Raw genomic sequence first — 6,909 nt, 5'->3', positions numbered from 1 at the left:
TCCAAGCAGGACCAAGCTTTCATGATCTCAGACAGCATCTCAAATTGTTTGAATGAATAGGCAGAACCAGCCTGTGAAATCGTGAGGGAACAGTGTTGCTTAACCAACTAGCCAAGTAGAGAGGCCAAAAGTAAAGTACAGTAAGAAAAAGAGTAAGTAGCGATTTCAGGTGAGAAAAATAATAGCTGCAAAATGATAAAGTTACAGAGTCAAGAGATTTAGGAAGAGATGGTAGTAGGAAGAATAGAGGATGATTTACAAAAGGGGTGGGGTAAATCACAGAAAATTGCTAGAGAAGAATAGAACAATCAAGGTTATAGTACCTAAGAATGCCTGTTTCCTAGGTGAAGAGTTTTTAACACAGAGCTATTGCCGCATATGTACTATTGACTTAATATGAAATTAAGAAATGTTTTACTTTCAGAAATTGAGGCTAAGTGAGCCAAGGAAAAGGTCTTCCATCAAGAACAAAGCAAGATTTCTCAACCGTGGCAGGACATTAGGATCATCTGTAGACCTTTAAAAGATTGTTTAATTTTTTTCATTTGGTTTCCTTTATAGTTGATTTTGTTTAACTTTGCCAGTGAAATTTAAAAACAAAAAACAAAAAACAGCAATGCTTTTTTTTTTTTTTTTTTTTTTTTTCAGTTAAAAGCTTAACTCAGAGTCATTACTAGACCTGTGGAAAATCACTGCTAGTTTTTAGTAAATTTTTCTGGAGGGTTTGAACTTCAAGACATCTTTTTTTTTTGGCAACCTCCTTATAATTTTCATTTTGAAATTTTTATGTCATTGCAGAGCAAAATGTTGCTTCAGTATTTCTATCCTGAATCAACACTAATTCCCAATTCAAATGCTCTCCCCCATTGAGAAAGACATACTAATTTCAAGATCTACATGGCTAAACAGTGTTTCAAGTTTCCCATCGCTATCAACAGACTGTAGAAAATAGAAAAATACTGACTTAAAACACTGAAAGAAAATTAATGGTTTCTGGGAAAAGCATGACATTCAGAAAAAAATAAGATGCTTTGCATGCAAATATTCTTGCTAAAAAATACAATTTTTCAGAAAAATTATACCTTTGATGCCACATATCTGATGATGTAGAATTCATATTAAGCATTAAAAGGACATTTAAATTTAAATATCAAGGATTTCCATTTGCAATTCTAAGGTACAGGTAAAATTGTTTTTAGAATACTCCCATTCTCAAAAGAAAGGACCCAAAACAGCCAGATATTTTCTTATATCAAAAATTTTTAAATTTTTTTTGTACTTGTGAAACATACCCTTCATGTATAAAATTGAAGAAATTCCTGATTAGTTGATGCTGAATGTTAACCTATAGATAAAAATAAATACATTTCAGCATTGTAGTACAGTGAGAAGGGGAACTGGTATAGAGTTTGAATATAAAAATAGAACACAAAATTCAACCTAATGAATAAATGTGAAACAGGTCAGTTTTCTGAATCACTAAATTTTGCCATCATTCACAAGCTAAACTGGCCATCCTTTACTTGATACTATGTAGACTGTGTATCCCCAGTGACTTTTAAATAAAGAGCAAGTTAGATTAATTTAGTTGAGCATCTTCTTGTCCTCACTGAGAATGAACTCCCTCTGCTCATGGGCATCTCATCATCATACAGCTCAACTTTTGTTCCTGTTTCTCTGGTTGACCTGATTATTGTCTTACTTCACTAAACCTAGCTATCTTTCTTTCAAGTATCACATCTTCCATGCAGCTCTTCCAAACCGCCAAACTCCCTTTTCCTCTCTCTTGATCTTAGTAGCATCACAAAGCCACACCCAATGGGAAAGGAAGGTGGAAAAGCAGCTCCACTGGTAGGTTAGATATGTTTGTTTTTTTATGTTCATCCTGGAAATCACACCTGATGACAACACGAACACCATCTGGTGCCTGATAGCTATTCTCTTGCAGAGAAAATAAAGAGAAATATTTCCTATGTGCTGACTATATACAGATACTTCCTACATGTCATAATTAATGCACACAAGACCTGTTGGCTAGGGGCCATCCCTTAGAGGATGTCTTTATGTTGTATTTTACTAAGTCCCCCATTACAAATCAGAAGGAGCATCGAGATGTCTCAATCTCTTGCAGAAAAGAAAGGGTCAACATCTCCTAATATCATTGTCATTGGCAAACTTTCTCAAAATTCAATTAGTCGCCATAAGATCATACCACATCACAAACCGGTTATGTGAGAATGCATATTATGGCATAGGCATGTCCAGACAGCACGATACTTAGAATCAGAGTTTCCCAGGCGCCCTACAGAGATTTGTTTTTCTATGTCAAGAATGAATAAAACACATCTGCTTTAAAATTCTTCCAGACCAAAATACTATTAACATAGCACCTATCAAATCTGAGAAAAATAACAGATAACAGTTGATAGACATATTAACCATTTATGCTCTAGCAATCTATTTATTCACGTTCCTGACTCTTACATTCTAGAAAGCAGTATACTCAGTCCTTATAGTCTCTAACATTAAATTTACATTTTATTGTTTGGTCCTCAGCTTCTCAAAACACACTCCCAAGAAATCACTTTTGAAGTAGACTACCACAATTGCTGTAAATTAGTAAGCTGTTTTGCTCACTGCTCCAACAGCAACTCTGAGGTAAGTTTGGAGCTGAATAAAAGAAACTATAACAACACTCATTTTTGCAGACATATTTTCTTTGGTCTTGATTTTCTGTTTACATTAAGCTCAGTTGTTTAAAGTTACTTGTAATTATAAGTTCCCTTATTGCCTATGATAGTCATTATATACATAAATTTAATAAATAAATGCTCAGCACTACTATGTTTATGTAACTGAAGTAATTATTTGTTTATTCTCTGCAATTCTATAAAAGAAAACAGTCTAACATGCAAATCTTACTGTATCATTCCCTGGTTAAAAATTCCCGTGACTAGACTAGATCCAGAATTAAGTCCAAGTTTATAAGTGTACTTCACCACTGCATTTATAAAAGTACACAAAGCTCCTGTCTTTCTTTCTTACTCTCTCAAGAAAGTTCCACCTCTAGACCTATTCTGGATCTTTTAGGATGTAGTTATCAAGAGGTTACACAAAGAAACGACCAGAGAATGAGAAAGACTTGGAGTAAACTTAATAAAGAGATAAGTGAAAAGGAAAGAGAGGGAGAAGGGAAAAGATGAGAGCTGAATGTCAAGAAAATACTGAAGGATTAAGAATTTGGAGGTAGTTTTTAGGTGTTAGAAAATAGGAGGAATAGAAAATAGAAATTGGATAGAGGAAAGTGAGGATTTTTATATTTTTTGAGAAGTACAATTAAGATTAGATTTGCTTGACGATTTTTTGATTACTTAGACTGGGCTTTTTCAGAGGCCCCCTCCATAAAGAAACTGGGCTACATGGGACTGTCGGATCTATTAGGATTATAGAAGTAAAATGCCCTGATCTTTTTCTCATTTGGCCACCATGAATGCACTAATCCTTTTTTCACTGGGCCTCCTTAGCCCACCACACTCACTCTGGCTCCAATACTTGCTAACAGTTTACAGAGACCATGTTTATTCTCACATCCAATCACTGCACTTGTCAAATATTGCTCTGTCTCCCTAGAGCACTCACAGTCACTCCCTCGTTTAACACTAAAGTCTACAGTTTCTTCAACAATCAGCTTAGTTATTCTACAGGAAGCCTTTACTCCCACCTCTCTTACATTCTCAGTTAAGATCTGGTAGATACACATACGGGGAACACAGAGAAAGCACAGGTCAGCTTTATCAGTCTGTTTACTTCAGACTGTCTCATTATCCCGAGCTTTATGAGAGCAAGAGGCAAAGAGCAATAAAACAACAAACAAACAACAACAACAAAAAAATCAGAAAATGATTCATAAAGAAGCTAGTATCTGGTTTATAGTAAAATGACCGGGATTTATGTTACCAACGAGTCTTTGAAAATGGTAGGGTGTCTATAAAATCTCCAAGAAACCAATCTTCTTAAAAGCAAGCTCCCAAAACAATAATGAAAGGAAAACAAAGCTTTGATTACACAAATATCTGAAATTTCGTTACCTGAAATTTATTATAAACAGACTTCCAGAAAAGATGGTGGTATGGTAGCAGATATCCAAAATCCTTCCCAGAAACTAAGCCAAATCCCAGAGGAAAAATAAGAAAAGAGAAAATTCTGCAACGTGAACACAGGTTGAAGTCCAGTGGTAAATAATGTATCTACTCTAGGTAAGCAAAAACTTTTTTTTTACATTAGATAACTACCAGAGTCATTAGGAAGCTGAATAAACAAATGCCAAACTAAGTTTTCAGATATGACCGAAAACCACACTGAGCTATGAATAAAATCACTGCTCTATAATCGGAAACCTATCTGCAAAACTTGACACCCGCCACCCCATGATCAGGACACAACCACCAAATTGGGTATTCAGGATAGCATTTGCCAGCAGAACCAGGAAAGAATGGCCTGTACCTCACTTCTTTCTTTCCAATCTTATGCAAGTGCATTTGAATGGTGAACATGAATTACATTTAGTCCCCTATCTTAGAGATTCAAGGAATTAGTGTTCTGTTTTCCAGCTCTTCCATGCAGAAAGACACACTAGAAATAAATAAAAAAATAATAAAACATCAGTACACCAGATCATTCACACCACGTGGATGCCTCCTCGACAAGGCATAGTAAAAGCCGGAGGGGATTTTCACTTAGGAATAATGCAGATGAGATTAGTTTGGAGGAACTAATCAGGAACATACCCATGATACTCCTTCCCCAAGAGTACTAAAGGAATATGGGAAAGAACAAGAACAAAACACACACACCCCTCTAAAGTAGAGGGGACAGGGGTAGAGATGAGGTTTGTACCTCTCAACTTGGTATTCTATCACCAGAACATACAAGAGCTATGCTACCTTATTAATAATCCTGGCCATACCAAATGGAAAATCTGCAGTAAAATATTTTCTGATCTGGCTTATAATTTATGTGGCAAACTTGTCCCTACTGGAAGTACACTGTCCTAGAGTATAAGAGCATTCTACATTCCTACCAACAATGTAGGGCTGGCCCTGGTGACATTATATGCCTGGAATATAATAAATATGAGTACTAATACATATTAGCGTAGCACACACACTAAAATTAGAATGATACAGAGATTAGCATGGCTCTTCTGCAAGGATGATGCACAAATCTGTGAAGTGTCCTATGAAGAGGGTAGGAGAGACAGTCTTGAGTGTCTGAGGCCATACATGTCCCATTTCCTGTCAGCAGTTGTATAGTATGGAGAGATAATCTTTGCACTTTGAGGAGGGAGAATGCAGCAATAGGGTGACTTTACATTTAACTCAATGCTGCACGATCACAGTGGAGAGTAAAGCAGTGCTGGGCTTAGCCAGTGCCTGCACACGGAGGGAGCACGTGGATCATACCAAGCCAGAGGGGAATTGCCTATACTAACAATTAAAACTTGAGTTATTTGGCAAGCCTCACCACTGTGAGCCAAAGTGCTCCCATATTTTAGATAAGCTTGCAAGGCAGTCTAAGACCCAAGGACTGCAATTCCTAGGCAACTCTTGGTGCTAGGCTGGGCTCAGAGCTACCTCCAACATGGTAACATCTGGGACACAAGGGCACCTGCCTGAGCTTTGGCAGAGCCCAGATATAGAAGAGGAAACAGAGCATGAAGAATCAGGATCCCTTTCTAGAGCTTTTGAGAGAGATTGATGGACCAAGACAGACAACAAAAGAGGGCTGGCTTCAGCCAAAACGACGAAGCCAGAAGACAAAAATATCCAATGTCTGGAGATGTTTTCCAGGGTAGAAAGTGGGAAGGGGTCTAACAGTACTCACTTCGGGGCCCTAGGGCATCAAGATAGGGATGTAAAATCTTTGGGAGAATTGTGGAAAGAGAATCCCAGTAGCTGCTCCCTCCAGAGAGATCCCACTCCAGCTCAGTGTGGACACTGAGGAGACATGAAAAGAGCCACAGAGGAGCTGGGGCATCGGCATCCCAGAGACCATGTTATGAGCCCCTCTATGCTTGTCTCCTGGCCTAGAAGGATAGCAGCTGCAATAAGGGGCTCTCTCTGCTTTACAGTGTGTTTGCCCCTAGGCAAAAGGGGTTGGGGCCTCCTGCGCCTCTGCTCTTCCTCCAGGAAGTAGGAACCTTGGAGATGGGCTGGCAACATCCCTCCAGAGCTAAGCTGCTTCTGCACAAAGCAGTCCCCAGTGACTGCAGTCCCTGCCTTACACCCCAGGCATAGAGAAGCCCCTTCGTATCTCTCACCTGGAAGCACCACTGTTGCCAGGCAATGAAGTCCCAACCTTCTCTATCTCCTGCTGCAGCTGGACCAGCTACTTGTCATGGTCATGGTCCTTGATGCTGATGCCGGTGTCTGTAGCCTGGCCTAGGACAGGCCAGTGGGAGTTCATGTGAGGATGTAGAGTTCATATGAGGAGGGTTTCAAGCCTCCAGGCCCCAGGGCTATGTGTTTTGTAAGAAAGGCACTGGTCCCAGCTCTTACCCACACAGGGAACTGTCTGAGTCTCCGAGTATTCATATTTCCTTCTTGAGGCAACTCTAGTGCTTCCACAAGACACCACAGTCCACATATTTTGCCCCCTGGGCTCTCTGGTTGGTAAAAGAGGAGAGAAAATTGGGCCCGCTCTCAATAAAGAAAATTCATCAAGCCTGCAGTTTTGGAGAACCGAAGTAGACAACCTTTAGAATGTAGATTGTTACCCAGCTGTCTCCTGCTAGGCAGGGTAAGTTTCTGGAGAAAAGAAAAAATCACCAGCTACTCTCATGAACAGTTGAAAAAGATCTGTTTGTGTGGCAGGAACCTGGCCTGAGGTTTAATCCTGTTTTGACCACAT

The 6,909-nt window shown here is 39.1% G+C and overlaps 1 non-coding gene across 1 annotated transcript; it reads left to right on the top strand.

The window, feature by feature from the left end:
* The first annotated feature begins 5,136 nt into the window (after positions 1-5,136).
* LOC116477499 (U6 spliceosomal RNA) lies at positions 5,137-5,246 on the top strand. Its single transcript, XR_004250478.1, has one exon. It is a non-coding gene; the product is annotated as a U6 spliceosomal RNA (small nuclear RNA).
* Positions 5,247-6,909: the final 1,663 nt, after the last annotated feature.

Source organism: Hylobates moloch, unplaced genomic scaffold, assembly GCF_009828535.3.
Source record: "Hylobates moloch isolate HMO894 unplaced genomic scaffold, HMol_V3 SCAFFOLD_2, whole genome shotgun sequence".
In the NCBI taxonomy this organism is placed as follows: Eukaryota; Metazoa; Chordata; class Mammalia; order Primates; family Hylobatidae; genus Hylobates; species Hylobates moloch.
Note: the sequence above shows the minus strand (reverse complement) of the source record. Positions and strands in the feature narration are given on the sequence as shown.